Source organism: Cydia fagiglandana, chromosome 4 (assembly GCF_963556715.1).
Source record: "Cydia fagiglandana chromosome 4, ilCydFagi1.1, whole genome shotgun sequence".
NCBI lineage: Eukaryota > Metazoa > Arthropoda > Insecta > Lepidoptera > Tortricidae > Cydia > Cydia fagiglandana.
The window spans coordinates 242,619-261,449 of record NC_085935.1 but is presented as its reverse complement, the minus strand read 5'-3'; the positions used below and the strand labels follow the sequence as shown (position 1 = coordinate 261,449).

The 18,831-nt window shown below is 38.4% G+C and overlaps 1 protein-coding gene across 1 annotated transcript in view; it reads right to left on the bottom strand.

The window, feature by feature from the left end:
- LOC134663417 (uncharacterized) overlaps window positions 1-5,950 on the bottom strand; it is a 68,925-nt gene extending 62,975 nt beyond the window's left edge. Inside the window, exon 1 of the mRNA XM_063519787.1 lies at window positions 5,907-5,950. The gene's annotated coding sequence lies outside the window, so the exon portion shown is untranslated. The remainder of the gene's footprint in view (window positions 1-5,906) is intronic.
- Between the last annotated feature and the right edge of the window lie 12,881 nt (window positions 5,951-18,831).

Below are 18,831 nucleotides of genomic sequence, written 5' to 3'. Positions count from 1 at the left end.
GTGATGGCAGGTGGACCAAAATGTTGACGGATTGGTGGCCGTTTTTGGATGAAAGAAGCGCCTGGCGTCCGTTAGCTCGTTGGGTGGATGCCATTCGGAAAATTGCGGGGCACTTTTGGATGAGACTAGCCGGGATAAGTGGCGTACACGAACAACAATAGCAGTGGGCAACTGAAGGCTAGAATGATGATGATGATGATTTATTATATAGTGTGATATAGTGCACAATCTTTGTCATCGTATTTTCTCGGAAATGTTCGTCTTTGTCGTGCTACTTCTACTTCATTCAATATCAGTACTTTTTTTACTGAGACTGACTGAAATACCTATCTTAACACATTCGTGCGTTTTCGTGAAAATACGATGGTAAAGGACTCTTATCCTCTGTAAGTAGGTATACGAAAAATAATGAAAATCTTACTGGTATTGGCCATTCCGATTCTCCCCGAATAGCATCAAATTGAAAAGTTTCTTGTGTCTTGGAAGTTAGTCTACCTGTGAATTGATTCATAATAAATAACTTTTGACGAATAAATAATAAATTATAAATCAGTGGAATTCCATACTTTCATGGTTTTTATTAGCAGTTCTACTGTACCTACTGTACCAAATATCGCATTTTGAAGGAAAACTAACTAACTGCTTTTAAAATTAACTAGAACAATCTTCATGATTTAACCTACTATTTCATAAAAACCACCATACTGATATCGATAAATACGTACAAGAAAAATGGAACAAGTACTATCCACACTCCAAGAGATACAAAAAGAGCTAAACGAACAAAAAACAACGATTCGGGAGAGCGGAAAAAACGTTACTGAACAAGTGACCCAAAATATCAATACAATCATTGATGAAAAATTCGTAAAATGGGAAGAAAAGTACGATATTCTTAAGGAGAAAGTGGACACACAAGAAAAAAGGCTATGTATTTTAGAAAAACAGGCGAGGCAAAGAAACCTAATATTTTTCGGAATTGAAGAAAACAATTTACCAGAGAACGCCATCATATCATTTATCGAAGAACACTTCAAAATTGAACTGGACCGCAGGGATATACAGGCATTTAGAAGATTAGGCGTAAAAAAGGACAGACCCCGCCCCATAGGGGTAACATTCTCAACCCTTGGTACAAAAATCAATATTTTGAAAAACAAGAAAATGCTCAACAATACTGGATATTACATCACTGAGGACTTCCCACCAAACATCTTAGAAAAAAGGAGAGAAATACAAACTCAACTAAAAATGGAAAACGCGAACGGGAATAAAGCCTTCATCCAGTATGACAAATTAGTAACCGTTGGAAAATCAATAGACACAACATTCAACAAAAAAAGGAACCTCCAAATATCACCAGAGAACAATCAACGCCAGAATGACTATAGAACACAGGTTTCAAAGAAAAATAAAACCCAACCTATGCATTCACCATTACAAAGACCACAAAGTGTATCGGAGACAGTTCTAAAACCAGGAATATGAAATTATTTAGTAAATAAAAATCCAAACAACAAAGAAAAACAAGACACGAACTTATAGAATTAGTACCCTACCCCTCCTCTACACAGAAATTACTTGACAAAAATCAAGAATAGAAAAAACAAAATACATCTTCCAACACGGCTGGTCACCGGGGAAGATTATGACCAAAACCCTCCAAAGAACAAAGGAACACACACCGAATACAGATTGCAACATACAAAGTCAGAACACTTTCGTTAAGTATATGATTGATTAATAGAAATAGAAGAATCAAGAAAAGAAATCAAGTACAACATAACAGGTATATCGGAAGTGCGAAGAGTAGGAAAGTTAACAGAAGAATACAAGAATCTCATAAGCGCAAGACCGAATTAAATAGGCATCTTTGGAGGAGGCCTTCACCCAAACTGGGATTCTTGCAGAAACAACATACCTAAATATAAACACTATACATAAATATATAAATACCAAATATCAATATATCTATATATAAATACTAAATTACTAACATACTAGAAATTAAGATGTTTCCAAAATGTTATATAATAAGTTACTAATTAACTAAATAACCTATACACTATTGTTTGATTTTATTTTGTTTTTTTCATGCAAGAAATAATAAAGGCTTTTTTTTTTTCGATCTTGATGTACGGATGCGAAGCCTGGACCCTAACACAAAAAGAGGAATACGCACTGCTGGTGGCTGAACGGAGGATCTACCGGAAGATACTGGGACCCACTCGCGGAGAAGATGGCTCGTGGAGGATACGCAGGAACCAGGAAATCGAAGATCTAGTGGCCGAGCCCAATATAGTAGGAGAAACGAAAGCCTCAAGACTCCGATGGCTCGGGCACGTGGTCCGTATGGGTGAAGATCGAGCGGTTTGGAGAGCGTACTCGGGCCGTCCGGATGGTCGACGACCGGTTGGGCGTCCTAGGTATCGCTGGTGCGATGAGGTCGTGAAAGATCTGAACGAGCTCGGTGCCGTCGATTGGACAGAAACGGCGCTAGACAGAGAAGCATGGCGTTCCTTAGTGTCAGAGGCCAAGATCCACTTCGGGTCGCTGCGCCACGGCAGTAGTAGTAGTTTTTATTTTTTTATTTTTTATTTTATTTATTTCATAAAACCATGAACATTTCGTTTTTAATAAAAAAAACCGGCCAATTGTGATTCCTGCGTATCGCGCACGAAGGGTTTCGTACCATTACGCAAAAAACGGCAATAGAATGATGTTACTTGTATGGGAGCCCCACTTAAATATTTACTATATTTTGTTTATAGTGTTTGTTGTTATAGCGGCAACAGAAATACATTATCTGTGAAAATTTAAATTGTCTAGCTATCACAGGTCATGAGTTACAGCCTGATAACAGACAGACAGACAGACATACAAACAGACAGGCAGACAGACTATTGAACTCTCAACGTCCAATATAGCCGACGATAGCAGTTGGAGAAGGTAACTGGTCTACTGGCGCCTCGCTCGAAACCGCAGCCGGCCCAGACTATTGGTGCACCGGCGCGAAGCCCTCGACGAATATCTTCGACCGCCCGCGACGATGAATTAAAAAATACCGAATATAAAAAAACTGACTTTTATTTATCGCGTTCTATATATAAAAATACTCCTACAACGGTTAGGCGGTACAGCTTCGGATCCCTCAGGCTTTCTTCGGTTTTCTTCCTTTTTCCTTTTTCCTTTTCGGCTGCTGCTGGAGAACTGTACGATCCGAAGCGATACCGTCTTGCTTTTATACGAAAAATCAAGAAAGAGAGTCACCTTCGATAGGGAGGTAAAATCATATCTTAATTCGCGGTTTTACTCGGCTTGTGATTGGCTAATCACGTAATACGGTCATTTTCGGGTGAATTTTCACTACCTCCATATCGTTTCGTGACACATATAGCGAATATCTAATTAATTATAATAGTTAAATACGCTACTTAGCTACAAAAACAAACAATAACGAGTTCGATACGACTTGACCTACAAGCGATAACAAAGGCTGTCGGAACGCACACAATAGGCGGTTTGTTGCCCCTTCGCTCGCTCGCAGGTCTTTGTTGACCTGTTTTGCCTTACGATTCTTATCTTACTGGGTAACTAGGCTAATGACCTACAATATTTACAAACATTGCCATGATGTAACTCTAACGGATAATGAGCTATTAAGGGAAACATGTAAGTTTCATAGTGAAAATTGCGCTATACTGTCGCGCTGAGCCCGAATTTGATCGACCAATGGCAAGTCATCTTCCTATCCCTTTCATTTCGCGATTTCCTTGTCTTGACCCACCCACTTTGGTTGACCAATGGCAGCGTCTACATTAATTTGCCTAGTTTATAGGGATTACTTGGGAATCGAAAAATAAGTTTAGCCATTTTTTACCTATCGTACAAGGTGATCTAAAACTAAATACGAAATTACGACCTAACTAACGAATTATTACAAGTTCTTATGACTACTAACAATCTAATCGTGGTTTTCCCTACCTAACGTTAAATCTTCATTTCGAATACAGCCTTAATCGAATTTTATTTTAAATCTAACTTAGGCTAATCCGTGCCTTGTTGTAGCGTCGCTAACACAGACAGACGAACGGATAGCGGAGTCTTAGTAATAGGGTCCTGTTTTTACTCTTTGGGTACGGGGCCGTAAAAAAGAGTTGTATGGAAACTCCCAGTGTACCTATTTAGCTTAAGATTATTTTAGAGTGCACCGCCAACAAACCGTCTCACAGTTTGGCGAAACATTAGGTTAAGGTACCAATTACTGTATTTTTCCTGTAAAATTTTTAATAAATTTTAAACAATTGTATGGATAAAATTTATCTAAAATAAAGAATTAATAATAATAATAATAAGCCCCCAGGGCAGCTTGTGGCGAGCTGAATGGGAAGTGACGTCCCTTGGGTCCCATACCCCCGAGAGTCGGTCAGGCCCCTCTCTCCAGCTTGCCTTCATTGGCCGGCTGGAGTGAACACTGAGCAGGGGCCGCAGGACTCTCACCTCTGGCTTGCCTTAATCGGCCGTCCAGAGTGGGGTGTCAGAGCTATATGCTCGCAGGGCGGAAGTGAAATATGCCTAAGACGCGAGTTGGCACAGTGGCTGCCTACAGCCACTGGGTAGAAAGCGGTGCACACCTCTCCACGCCCTGAGCCGCTCACGTGATGTTGTCCCCTTGTCGCTCCGTGCGAGCGGCCGTTTTCGGGGACCCATATTGTGAGTTGGCGAGTCACCACCTGGCCCTTTTTTTTCATGTTTTTAACATATGAGCAGGGCAGGTGCCATAGTCTCCTCCATAGTCCCGGTTACTAGCCCACTAGCAACTCAACGCAATAGCCCGGTTTCTTTTTGTACCTTTTCTTGCAATAGTCCTACACTAACCGGGGCTTGTCCTTGGGTGCACTACTATAGTGCAAACAGGGATAATCGTCGGTTGGTGTCACATTACATTTAGATTAAATTGTCTTATTACAAGGGGCCTCTACGTGTTGGCTTCGGCCCCACGCACGCCTTCCAAATGCCCGGGACCCCATGGTCCGGAGAATTTGTAAAAGACAGACATAATAATAATAATAACCGGTATACTGTTCACTTCTTCTACAATAGTCCCAATGCCTGCTGCGACCGGTTCACGGGTGTCTATTGTTGCGCCTGTGAACGGGTTCCAGCAGGCGTTCTACATGACATTAAAGCTCTCCAAGGGGCCTCTACGTGTTGGATCTATATCCCCACGCAAGCCTATCAAAAGACCGGGATTTATAGGCCCGTGAAATCCAAAAGGAGACACAAAATAATAATAAATAAAAAAGATAGTGCTCTTCTGATGGTATAGAGCCAAATGGTCTTACATTGGTTCGTTAGCAGAAGGGACAGTGCCTCGCATAGGGGACGCTTACGAAATACTCTGCCTCGGAGTCAATATATGATTTTATACCAGTTGTTGCGGTAGAGGCTGGAGACTGCGGGATTGTACTGGTCCAACAAATCTTAGCAATTCAACGGGGTAGCGCTGCCAGTATCATGGGGACGTTTGGACCGGCTACGGTTAGGGGTAGCACAATAGCCTAGTTTAAATTAGTACTTACTTAAGTTTGACAAAGCCTATTGCGAATCCCATTATTTGTAAAGAAGCATATTGCTGATTTGCTTTTGTGTCCACTTGACAAAGCGTGCGCTGCTGATCACATCTATGGATGGACTTGTTTCTGTTTATAAATATTTTATTCCTCTTACCTGAATAAATGAAATAAAAAACTAAATTATTAAACTTTGCTTACCAATTGTTTTTGTGACGCAATCGTAGCCTTCTTGTTCGTCGGCGTCGGCGGCGGCGAGCAGCGCGGCAAGCGCGAGCAGCGGGCGGGCGAGCGGCGACATGGCGGCGGCGGCGGCGGCGGCGGCGGCGGCGGGGAGGGCGCGCTGGAGAGACTCGACTTTCAACGCCAGTAGCCGACTAAAGTCTTGTCAATAGATGGATCTCTGTTCTGTGACTGTTGCCGTTGTTTTATAGAACGCGATACGCCATAGCCAATCATTTAAATTGATCAAATGGTTCAATTTTATAGTTTCTTCAACAAGTTACCGTATAAAATTTAAAATACTAATTTGAAAAGGTATAACTTCAAAGGTCGAGTTTAGTTTTAAGTTGCCTCAATTAGATAATTATGTACAATAACTATTAATTAGGTTGTGAAAATATAAAATAATTTGTTTTACGTGTTGCGGAAGGGCACATTAGTTTTTTAAGGTACTAGTACTAAATAGTAGTAAGGTACGAATTCCTAATCGAATTTTCACGGTTAAAGAAAACCGTGGCATTATTTTCGTTATGTGAGCTTAAGTCGATTAACCAAAACGAAACTCTAATTATAACCGATCAATTAATGGTATTTGCTCTCATATAAACCAATCACCTTATAATACGTGTGTACTCTCCTTTCTTTTGTGTTTTTATTTCCATAACCAATACAAATATTTTATCCGTAAATATGTACCTATGACCTTAAATTCGTCTTTTATCAAATATTGTCGTCAGGTGACTTACTTAAATTATCATTATCTAAATTCTAATGCACATTAATTCATGGACGTATCTTATTGTATTATTTGATAAAGTACTGTTTAATTACTATAACCGAGAAATCTCTATGTATTCAGAATTGGCTATGGTTTGTGGTAAAAGCGTATCGCGTGGTATAAAAGGAGGACAGTGGCAGCATAGAAGCATCCATTAGCGAGGCTTCGGTCTGCTTGTGGTGTTGATAGTCGAGTCTCTCCAGCGCGCCCTCCCCGCCGCCGCCGCCGCCACCGCCGCCGCTGCCATGTCGCCGCTCGTCCGCTCGCTGCTCGCGCTCGCCGCGCTGCTCGCCGCCGCCGACGCTTATGAACAATGCACGACGAAATATGTTGGTGAGCACGAGTACCTGTATATACTGTACAAAAAATTAAAAAATTTTAAACATTCATAATTATCAAGGAACGGAATGTTTAATACACTCGTGGTCAAATTTAGAGGAACCCAAAAAAAATTTTAGATACAACTTTTGGTATCATTATACTTTCCCGAATGAAGGTTGAGGGAGGCGACGGCTGAGATACGCGTCATACTCGTGAACGGGTGCTGTATTGTGGAGGCTGGTCTGTTTAACATAATAACTTTATTTTTGAGTTTAATTACAGTGCGACGTCTCATTCTCTCTCGTATATTTCTTTGCTCTTGTTATTTTGACTCTTGGAGACCCTATACATCTCTAAGGATAATTTGATGAATTATAATAAATAATATAGTTCTGAAACTTAGAGACACCTACCCTCATACTTACCTCACATTTACACCTCTAAATATTATAGTTTTTTTGTGTTTTTGTAATTAATAAGTTTTGTACTTTGTAATAAAAGTATTTTTAATACTATTATTATAGTTTTTTTAGGTAATTCGACATTAAGAGACCATATACATTAGGGTGGTTCAAATAACATTTTTTTTTTCCGACGAGGCACCCCCTTATTTTGTTACACTTATTATGCTGACAAAATACACCAAATTTCGTAATTTTATCTCAACTACAAGGGGGTGCTCAACCACTTTGAAAATTTTGAATGTTGTATGAAAACAAAAAAAAAACAAGTATTTATTATTTACAATTTTATTTAAGTATCTGTTTTCACATTATATGCACATGTGATTTATAAGTTTTTAAGTAGAAAAACATTTTTATATCTATTTTTTATAATTTTTCAATAATAAGATTTGTATAATTTCACGTAAAAATCATAAAAAATAGAGATAAAAATGGTTTTCCACCAAATGACTTTTAAATCACACTTTCAAATAATGTACTTACATAAAACTTAAAAAATTAATAACTTGATTTTTTTGGATTTCATACTTCTTCGAAAAATTTCAAAGTGTTTGAGCAACCCCTTGTAGTTGAGATAAGATTACAAAACTTGGCATATTTAGTTAACAGAACAAGTGTAACAAAATGAGAGGGTGACGCTTCTTCTAGCTAGAGTTTGAATTTTTCCCATACAAACGTGAACCACCCTAATATACATCTCCAAATAATTGTAATACGTTAGTTACGTTAGTTTGAATTGGTAGTTACAGTTAGTTGTATTTTATAATTGTTGATATACCTATTATTATTATTTTTGCTTTTGTGTAAATTCAATGTTGACGTGTAAAAGAGCCTATTTGCTGAATAAATGTTGAAGTTGAAGTTAGGTGCTATCTAGTAATTAATATAAACCTTTTTTAGTTCCTCTAAATTCGTCCATGAGTAGGTATAACAAAACTTCAAATGTCAAAAGAGAGACCAGATGATTTTATCGACAATCGATAACTGACACATTAAGACAATTGTTTTATTAATTATGCCTTAAATGTTTTAGGGACAGTTATTATTAAATAAAAGTATCCCATTTAAATTAATCTTGCTTCAGATAAAGTGCATATAACTTAATTGATTAGGTTTTTTATGAAATAAAATGAAATAATTATCATATAAATTATATGTATTTCACATTTGAACATATTTTAACATATGTATAGTATGTAAATGAACGAAAAACATCTACTCAAGCCTGTTAATGAATGGGTCACACTGAACAACTTTTACTATGGCACCGGCAAAAATCATAGAATGTACCTATAGCTATAGGTACATTCGGTGGATTTTTATCTGGTAAAGTACCTATCAGATAAAAAAGATACCTTAATTCAAAACGCAAAACTCTCTTGCGCACGGTTAGGTGAGCTATGGGTCTATCCATAACTCAGGAACAACAACTATGAATATGTGATAAACAGCAATGGAAGTCCTTGCAGCACGAGGCTGGGTTCGAATCCCCTGCCTACGAAGTTGGATGCAGCTTCGTTGAGGGGACTGCCCTTTTTTGTATTTTGTTTTATGCTTCAATATCTTTGGATAGTTTTATAGAATACGTAATGATTTTTTCCGTTGATCATCTGTTTTCAGGTTACCAAATTTGCATTGCAACTGCATGCAGGATTATTATTTCTAAAACAATTTGTTATTAGTGATTCAAAAATGTTATTTTACTGTTTGTTTACAGGTCAACAAACTGGTCGTCCTGTACCTCTAAATCCTGTACATATAAATTACCCGGGAGCAACAGTGCACATTTATGGTGTAAGAACTCTTTATAATTAATTTACTGTGACTTATGTCTAAGTACGGAAAGGAATAAAGTAAAGCAGGTCATTCGGATTGTTAAACCATAGCGATTTTGTCAAGTATAATTATATAGAATTTGATGCAATCAAGCTTTTCAGTAGAGCACTTTGTTTTCAGCAAGTCGAGCACCTATATCACTACAATGTATATAATACTTTTTCTATTAATTAACTAGAATATCACTTTTTCTACTATAGTCTAAAAACTTTGTCATGTCTTTTGTTCTATCTTCTCGATTTGTCCTCTTGATTTGAGTAGTGAGAGGCCACTTGGATAGCCAAGTACTGACCCCGCCCGACGTTGCTTAACTTCGGTCAAAAATCACGTTTGTTGTATGGGAGGCCCACTTAAATCTTTATTTTATTCTGTTTTTAGTATTTTTTTGTTATAGCGACAACAAAAATACATCATCTGTGAAAATTTCAGCTGTCTAGCTATCACAGATCACGAGATACAGCCTGGTGACAGACGGACGGACGGACGGACAGCGGAGTCTTAGTTATAGGGTCCCGTTTTACCCTTTGGGTACGGAACCCCAAAAACGCTGAAATCATCACTTTTCTTCTTTCCTATTATTTTTTCCCGTTAAAAACTTTCAACCTTTTTCGCCAACTTAGGGGTTAAATTTTCAAGAACGTTGGATTTTTTTATAATATCACTAGGTTGGTTGCTTTGTGCGCGGGGCCCGAGCGCCCCGCGGTGTGCGTGTTGTTTGTTGTATTGTTGTTGGTGCTGTTGTTTTTGTGTAAAAGTTAGTTTTCCAAAGTGAAGTTGTCTTTTGCTAGAAAGAAAAGATCCGCATGTGAGCACTTCATTCCCGCCTTCGGCCTCATGTGCTTGGGATCTCGTAAGGGACGCTCCGAGCCTTCGGCCCTACGCGGAGCTCGGCATTCAGCGTTCGCTGGGTTTCGCTCAGCGACGCTCAGCCACTTCTAGACTAAGGAGGAGACTAAGGGGAAGTTGCAGCTTAAATACGACCCAATAGTAAAAGTGTCTTAGACAAGCGAAACGGCGGGTCGAAGGCCGAAGACCATATTGTAACGGTGCGTGTAACGAAACGTTACACTATCGACCTTCATACTATTTCTGGCACCATACAAATTCTAAATTCCCCTTTTGAAATTCAAATCCTATTCCAAATTCCATTCAATGATTTTTATTTTCAGTTCGATCACATACTTTGATCGATAAACATCATTTTATCTAACAGACTGTACTTCCCAAGTTTCTAAACACGACCGTTTAAGTGTGATTTTTATTAGTAAACGTAATAATTCATAAGTGCGTGCAGTTCAGTATAGTGCTCGTTTTGTGGCCCTGCACACCTTCCAGATATATATCTACATCATCACCAAGGCACATATTGTAAGTTATTTGATTTCTAACCTTCTGAATTACGAAAAGTGTTTTTATATATACCTATCTGTTAACACGTAACCTGTATTGTTACAGGTGCCTTTTTATTTAAATAATAAATACCCCTCATCGCTCTGGATCCTGCCTTTTCATTCCCATCATCCCTGTGAGGCTCCTCTACCTGCCCCCTCACACTGGCGCCATCAACGTGCTCAAACCCGGACCTGACAAGACACCCACCCGCCCTACGACGCTGAGCAGCCCGTTCCAGTACCTCCGTGCCAGCACCTGCTCCTACCCAACAACCGCAACCAGCTGTTCCAGTCCTACATTTTTCCTTTTTCTAACAATTTTTTTTTTAATATTGTTTGTAATTGCTAGCTTTAAGATCTTTTCAAAATTCTAAAAGGTTATAGTCGACCCAACTCAAATTTTCGCAATATCTCTCGGCCTAACATCATTTTATTTAATTTTCTATTTTACAACCAACCTTTTATCTAATCCTCAACCGTTTAACCAAAATTCCCCCCTTAAATAACCAATTACATATACATCTATCATCATTCATCATCTTATACCAATTTATCTATATCTATTTTCTAATCCCTATTATGCCAGCGTCCTACGCTTTTTGTCGCGCCACGTAACAAAACTCTTAACATAGTGATTACACAAAACATCTATCACATACAATTACACAATCCAAGATTTCCACTGAAATCTCACAAATTGGTTTCAATCCTAAGTGTTTTTAAAACTCCTTGGAGTCACTGAAGTGCGAACCAATCCTGACTTACGGCAGTACTGTTGGAGATAATCCGATAGCTTATCCTTCACCCGATTAAATAAATATACACAACTAAGCCTAATATCACAATAAACTTCTCCTTTTGATTCAATAAAAAAATAAAATTTAATAACTACATATTTTATTTATATTGATAACATCAATTATTCTCTTCATAATAGGTATCCACTTTAATAAACAATGAATCCAGCACTATTAAATAAACCTGAACTCATCTATGAGCTCAAACTCAGGAACATTCAGTTCCCAGCCACCGCACAGGCTGATGATTTAAGACAGCTCCTCACTCCAAATTTATTCGCGGACCCGTGTTCGAATCTCTCCGGCCCATATGATCTTGAACAGGATATCACCGAAATTAGCAGATGCCTCACAATAGTTTCTTCTCAGCTACAGCTTGCGACCACCAACCAAGCGAAGCACGATAGAATAGCGGTTTTCTTATTTCATTTATATAACAGAATAGAACGTCTCCATATTACCACTGAATTATCTCCAGAAATTATTGACAACTATTCGAAAATATGCGAATTTTTGTCAAAATGTCAAACAAAATTTAACATGTCACAACCGTCAACAACAACGTCAACTTACGCGTCAGCAACCTCTTTGATAGATGATTCCACAAATTTAGACCTACTTGCTCGAAAATTAACCAACCTCTCTGAAGCAAAACCAAGCGATTTTAAAAAATTCAACTATAAAGGCGATAGTTGCCCTTATGATTTTATTCGAAACATCGAAGAGTTTGCAATTGCGCGTAACATTGACGACAAACGCTTACACAAATATATATACGATTTTTTATCAGGCACTCCTTTAGATTGGTATAGGTCAAAGAAAACAACCCTTACAGATTGGAAATCATTTAAAACCCACTTCTTAAAAGATTTCGAATTGCATGACCATGACCACAACTTACTACAAAATATACATTCCCGTAAACAAAAACAACATGAACGAATAATAATGTATTTTTCAGCCATGGAAGCCCTCTTTTCCAAATTACATGAACCCCTTTCTGAAAAACAAAAAATAGATATCCTCCGTAGAAACATGAGCCCTTATTACAGTTCCAGATTAGTTCCTACAGATGTTACGTCTATAGACACATTATTCCAATCGTGCAAATGGTACGAAAGCTGTAATACTACCTCTACTTATAGCTCTAGCAACTATACCAACATTCAACAAGATTCTAACCATACCCCCCCTTCCCAACCGTACATACCACCATTCCCATTTAATAAACCGGTCCATACTGTAACAGCACCACCTTCTACGTTACGTTACTCCTGTCCGCGTTGCAGAACAAACGATCATTCTTTAGATATTTGTACAAGTAAAAATATAGTATGCTTCCGCTGTGGCAAACAAAATGTCACTTTTGCAAAATGTACAGTTTGCCATAAATTTCCAAAAAACGCATAAAGGAGAAAAGTAACTTAAATAAAACTACTGCTACAGAATGGAACCAATGGTTAGATACCATTAAATTATTTATGTCATCATACAATACTACATCAGCACTTTTCACTCAAGATCCATACGATGAACGACCTTATGTCAACATCCAGACAAATAATTTAACTTTATGTGGCCTCTTAGACAGTGGCAGTGCTTTAACTATTTTCGGAAATAATTCCCATAACATTCTCTTATCCCACAATTTTACCATAAATTACGACCATAAAGTCGTAGGCTCTGTAGCCGACGGCTACCCTATATACTCTATTGGTACAATTCAACTACCAATTTCGTACAAAAATATTGTGGCTATTATTACCGCTCATGTTATCCCTACCGTAAAGCAACCCTTGATTCTAGGCACAAATTTTTGGAGAAAATTCAATATAGCTCCCCACATATTACCTGACATAACGTCATATTCTGATAAACATATAGATACCCTAGTTATTTCCACCTGCGACCAACACATCACTAATTATGACAACCTTTCTGAAACTCAACAGTTAATTTCAGATACTATTATTGAAAAATTTAAAAATATTTCAACGGAAACCAAACCCTTAGGACGAACCCACCTCATTGAACATCACATAGATACCGGTGACCATCCACCAATCAAACAGCGATGCTATAGGCTTTCTCCAGAGAAACAAAAAGCTTTATGCAAAGAAGTTGATGAAATGCTAAAGCTTAATGTTATCGAACCCTGTGAAAGCCCATGGCTAAACCCTGTCATAATAACTCCTAAAAAAGATGGAACGTGGCGTTTTTGCATCGACAGCCGTAAACTAAATTCGATTACGCGCAAAGATGCCTACAAACTCCCACTCATTTCTGACATTTTAGATAATCTAAAAAATGCTAAATATCTATCATCGATAGACATAGCAAAAGCATTTTGGGAAATACCCCTACACCCTTCTGATAGACCTAAAACTAGTTTCCATGTACCCTCAAAAGGCATGTACATGTTTCGCGTAATGCCTTTTGGATTGACTAATGCCCCTGCTACCCAACAACGCTTTATGGATGCGTTATTCCCTTCTGAAAACCTTGATAACTCAGTATTTACCTACTTAGATGATATTATCATCATAAGTAATACTTTCGATGAACACATCACTTTACTTAATAAAGTTTACCAAAGGCTAGTACAAGCCAACATTACTATAAACTTCCCCAAGTGTTCATTTTTCAAAAAAGAACTTAAATATCTTGGTTACATAGTTAATGAACACGGCTTTCAAACAGATCCTGACAAGGTTAAGGCAATACTTAACATCCCACCTCCCACAACTCCTCGAGAAGTTAAAAAGTTCCTAGGTACAGCAAGTTGGTATAGACGCTTTATCCCCGATTTCAGCACAAAGGTTGCACCACTAACTAAACTTACCTCCACTTCCAAAAAAGCACCACCATTTAAATGGACATCACTAGAAGACAATGCCTTTAAATCCATTAAAGAAGCTCTAGTCTCTACCCCTGTTCTTGCTTGCCCAGACTTCTCAAAACCCTTCGCAGTCCACTGTGATGCATCCAGCTTCGGCATCGGTGCCATGCTGACCCAAGAATTTGATGGCGTTGAGAAACCCATTGCTTATATGAGCAAATCCCTAACTGGTCCCCAAAGAAATTACTCAATTACAGAAAGAGAACTCTTAAGTGTCTTACTAGCCCTAGAACATTGGCGTTGCTATCTTGACAACGGCTTAAAGTTCACAATCTACACAGACCATTCCGCATTACAATGGTTTCTCCATATAGATAATCCAACCGGACGTCTAGCCCGCTGGAGTATTCGTCTATCTACATTTAACTTCGAAATTAAACATAAACGTGGTAAAGATCATCTAATCCCTGACGCTTTATCACGCTTACCTTCAGTAGACGTTATTAACTACAATAGTTCTAATACCAATGACGACTGGTATAATAATATCTACGCTAAATGCAGTTCTAACCCCAACACCACTCCAGATTACATAATACATAATAATAAATTATACCGATACTCAAAAACCCCTTCGTTACGCCAATCTGAGTATAATTGGAAAGAAGTTATCCCACTAGAGTACAGAATACCCATTATCACAGAAAATCATTCCACCCCAACTTGCGCTCATTTCGGAACATTTAAAACATACAATAAAGTTAAATTGAAATATTTTTGGCCAGGAATGTACAAAGATATTTCAAATTTTATTGCCAAATGCGAGACTTGCTTAGCTTGCAAACACCAAACCCAACTAAAACTTGGCCTAATGGGTAAACCTAAGCAATGCTCTCGACCCTTTCAATGCATTTCAATAGATTTGATCGGCCCCTTGCCTACTACACTAAAACACAACAGATTCATCTTTGTCGTTACTTGCTGTTTTTCAAAATACTGCCTCCTCTTTGCGATTAAACGTGCTACGTCATCAGTAATCGTTCATATTCTAGAAAACCTAGTTTTCCTAGTGTACGGAATCCCACAGACCATAATTCTTGACCATGGTCCTCAATTCGTTAGTCAAGAGACAACGGATTTATTCCACTCCTATCAGATCCCAAAAATACACTATTGCGCAATTAAATGCGCCCAACCAAATCCCGTGGAGAGATATAATAAAGTTGTTACCACAGCAATATCCTCATTCATACAGGATGACCACAGGAATTGGGATATCAACCTACATAAGATACAATTTGCTATTAATACTTCCGTAAATGAAACAACAAATTATACTCCTTCTTTCCTTGTATTTGGTCGCGAATTAGTCACATGTGGATCAGCATACGATAAATCTGATCTCACAGATGATATTATATTCGCGCCCAGAGACGAATACGCTGATAATCTTGGTCTTCTCCAGCCTGTCTTCTCCGAAGTACAAGCCCGTCTTTGGAGAGCGCACCAAACCAATTCTTCATCGTATAATAAACATCACCAACATTTCGAATTCAACGAAAATGACATCGTCTGGAAACGAAATTACGCAATTAGTAATTCTCCTAAACACTATTCTGCTAAACTTGCACCCAAGTTTATTAAATGTTCTATCCTAAAAAAAATATCACCCTTAGTATATGTCCTACAAGACATGTCCGGCAAAATGCTCGGACGATGGCATATTAGAGACCTTAAACCTCTCCCCAAAATTCTAAAATAAATAATATACTGTTTTTCCTTAATTAGATTCTTATTTGGCTCAAACTTAGCTACTTTTCTCCTAAGCTCCTAACTTGTAAAATATTGTATATAATGTTATACATTTATAATTATATCTCATCCCCATTATACATTTCGGACTCATTACATTTCGTACATACCTACTTAGTACGAATTTATACGTTCATTTATACTATTTAATTTATATAACGTTATATTACGTTCATATAACGTTATTCAAAGCTAACTCTACCAGAGTTAGAACAATACTTATTTATATATTTCTTCCCTTGACATAACGTTCATATTTACGTACTTAGGTACATATGTACCGTACAGTACATTTATTAATTCCATTAAGGAATTATCTTATGATATTTTGTAGTAATCCTACATTCCATACGGCATTACTTTGTTGAATAAATTTCAACAATCGTACTCTTTGTAGGTACACATTATTGTAGATATTATATTTAGATTCATTAATATTCAGCGGGTGGTTACTGATTAATAAGCCTTAATACTAATGGAGAGCGATTTAATGAGTACGTCCTCTACTTAAAGGAGTACTCTATTGAAACTTATTTTGGTTAAACAATTAACCAAAATTTTATAAGATGATGTATGAATGACCTTTGGTATGCATGTTTAAATCGCCTCTCTTGTATGATAAACATTGTATATAACATCCCCACCTTCTAAATTTATCACTCATACCCATATTCATTACATTATATTTACATTACGGAAAAATCCTTTGGCCATAAGCCCCAGGATTTTCCCTTCCAGGGCGACCCCGGTAGTGTAACGGTGCGTGTAACGAAACGTTACACTATCGACCTTCATACTATTTCTGGCACCATACAAATTCTAAATTCCCCTTTTGAAATTCAAATCCTATTCCAAATTCCATTCAATGATTTTTATTTTCAGTTCGATCACATACTTTGATCGATAAACATCATTTTATCTAACAGACTGTACTTCCCAAGTTTCTAAACACGACCGTTTAAGTGTGATTTTTATTAGTAAACGTAATAATTCATAAGTGCGTGCAGTTCAGTATAGTGCTCGTTTTGTGGCCCTGCACACCTTCCAGATATATATCTACATCATCACCAAGGCACATATTGTAAGTTATTTGATTTCTAACCTTCTGAATTACGAAAAGTGTTTTTATATATACCTATCTGTTAACACGTAACCTGTATTGTTACAGGTGCCTTTTTATTTAAATAATAAATACCCCTCATCGCTCTGGATCCTGCCTTTTCATTCCCATCATCCCTGTGAGGCTCCTCTACCTGCCCCCTCACACATATTAGGATGTGTTTAAGCTCCAATATCTGCCTCTCAGATTCGGGCCTTCGGTATGGCCTTCGTAAGCCTCGACGCTTCGCCGTCGGGCCTTCAGCCAACCAGCTTCACTTAGGGTCGGTTGCACCAAACTGTTAAGAACGTTAAAGAGTTCGCTAAATTTTGATGTATGGAAAGTTTCATAGTAAAGGCGCGGGGCGCGCCGGCTGACGATGATCAGTCTGTCAAATGTGGTTGGTGCAACTGGCACTTATAAAGAGAGTTGACTTGGTGGAACGCTTGAAAGCACTGTAGTCACGCAGCTCGACCTTTGGCCTCGATTTGGATTACTAGGGGTGGTACGCTTGAGAGTCGGGGTGAAGTCACCCTTTGGGCTCGCTTAACACAGATTTTATATTGGATTTTGCATTGTTCGTCATTCCCACTGTAGCCGCCGTGCAGGTCAGGATCTCGACGACTCAAATAAAAAGCTTCGATTTGAAGTAAACTATTATAATTTCAATAGGTACTGGTTTTACAAGGGTTCCTTGACTAAACGGTTAAATGTAAAAGTGGTGTGGTAATCGTATGGAGGCTGATGAAAGAGTGATTTGGCTAATTTTGAAAGTACAAAATGGTGGTTTAGATTTGGGTGCCTCTAATTGGCCGCGATACATAATATGTGGAGCGCTCCTAAGTATTGGTGCTTTAGAAAAAGCTTCCAAATACTAGCCGAGCCCGACGGCTGCGTTTAGTTACTGTATTATACAAATAAAGGTTGCGTTCGCAACATACTCCCGGGCGTTGAGAGACTCAACAAAAAAAAGACAATAAAAAAATGGAAGTTGTAGAATTAACTAAGTAATAGGGAGGGGGCACAAGTTGTTATACGCCCTACGGATGACTCCTTTCTTTGTGCGTATGTCGGCAACTCTGGTGACGTTGTCCGTGCCCGGGTACAGCTTCGTGACGCGTCCCAGCAGCCACAGGAGAGGAGGAAGTGCGCGGTCCTTGACTAAGACCATAGTCCCAACTTGCAGCTGGTCCGTTGAGGTGTGCCACTTCGTCTTCTGCTGGAGGAGAGTAACATACTCATTAGAAAAGCGGCTCCAAAAATGCTGCTTGAGTTTTTCAACTCTCTGGAACCGTTCAAGCCGCGAGATGTTTTCTTCAGTCAGAGGTTCTTGTGGGACTGACAGAAGAGAACGTCCAATAAGGAAATGAGAGGGCGATAGGTAGGTCCGATCAGATGGATCAGAAGATAAGGGGGTTAGGGGCCTAGAATTTAAAATAGCTTCTATCTGAATCAGGCAACAATTTAATTCTTTATACGTTAAGTGTGTAAGAGATAGAATGCGTTTGAGGTGATATTTTGTTGATTTTACTGCGGCTTCCCAAAGTCCGCCGAAGTGAGGTGAGTAAGCCGGGCTAAATTTAAAGTTAATAAGATTTTCTGCCATACCTGACTGCAGCTTATCGTGATTATTTTTTAAGAAATTACTGAGCTCGTTTGATGCCCCGACAAACGAAGTCCGATTGTCGCAATACAGAGT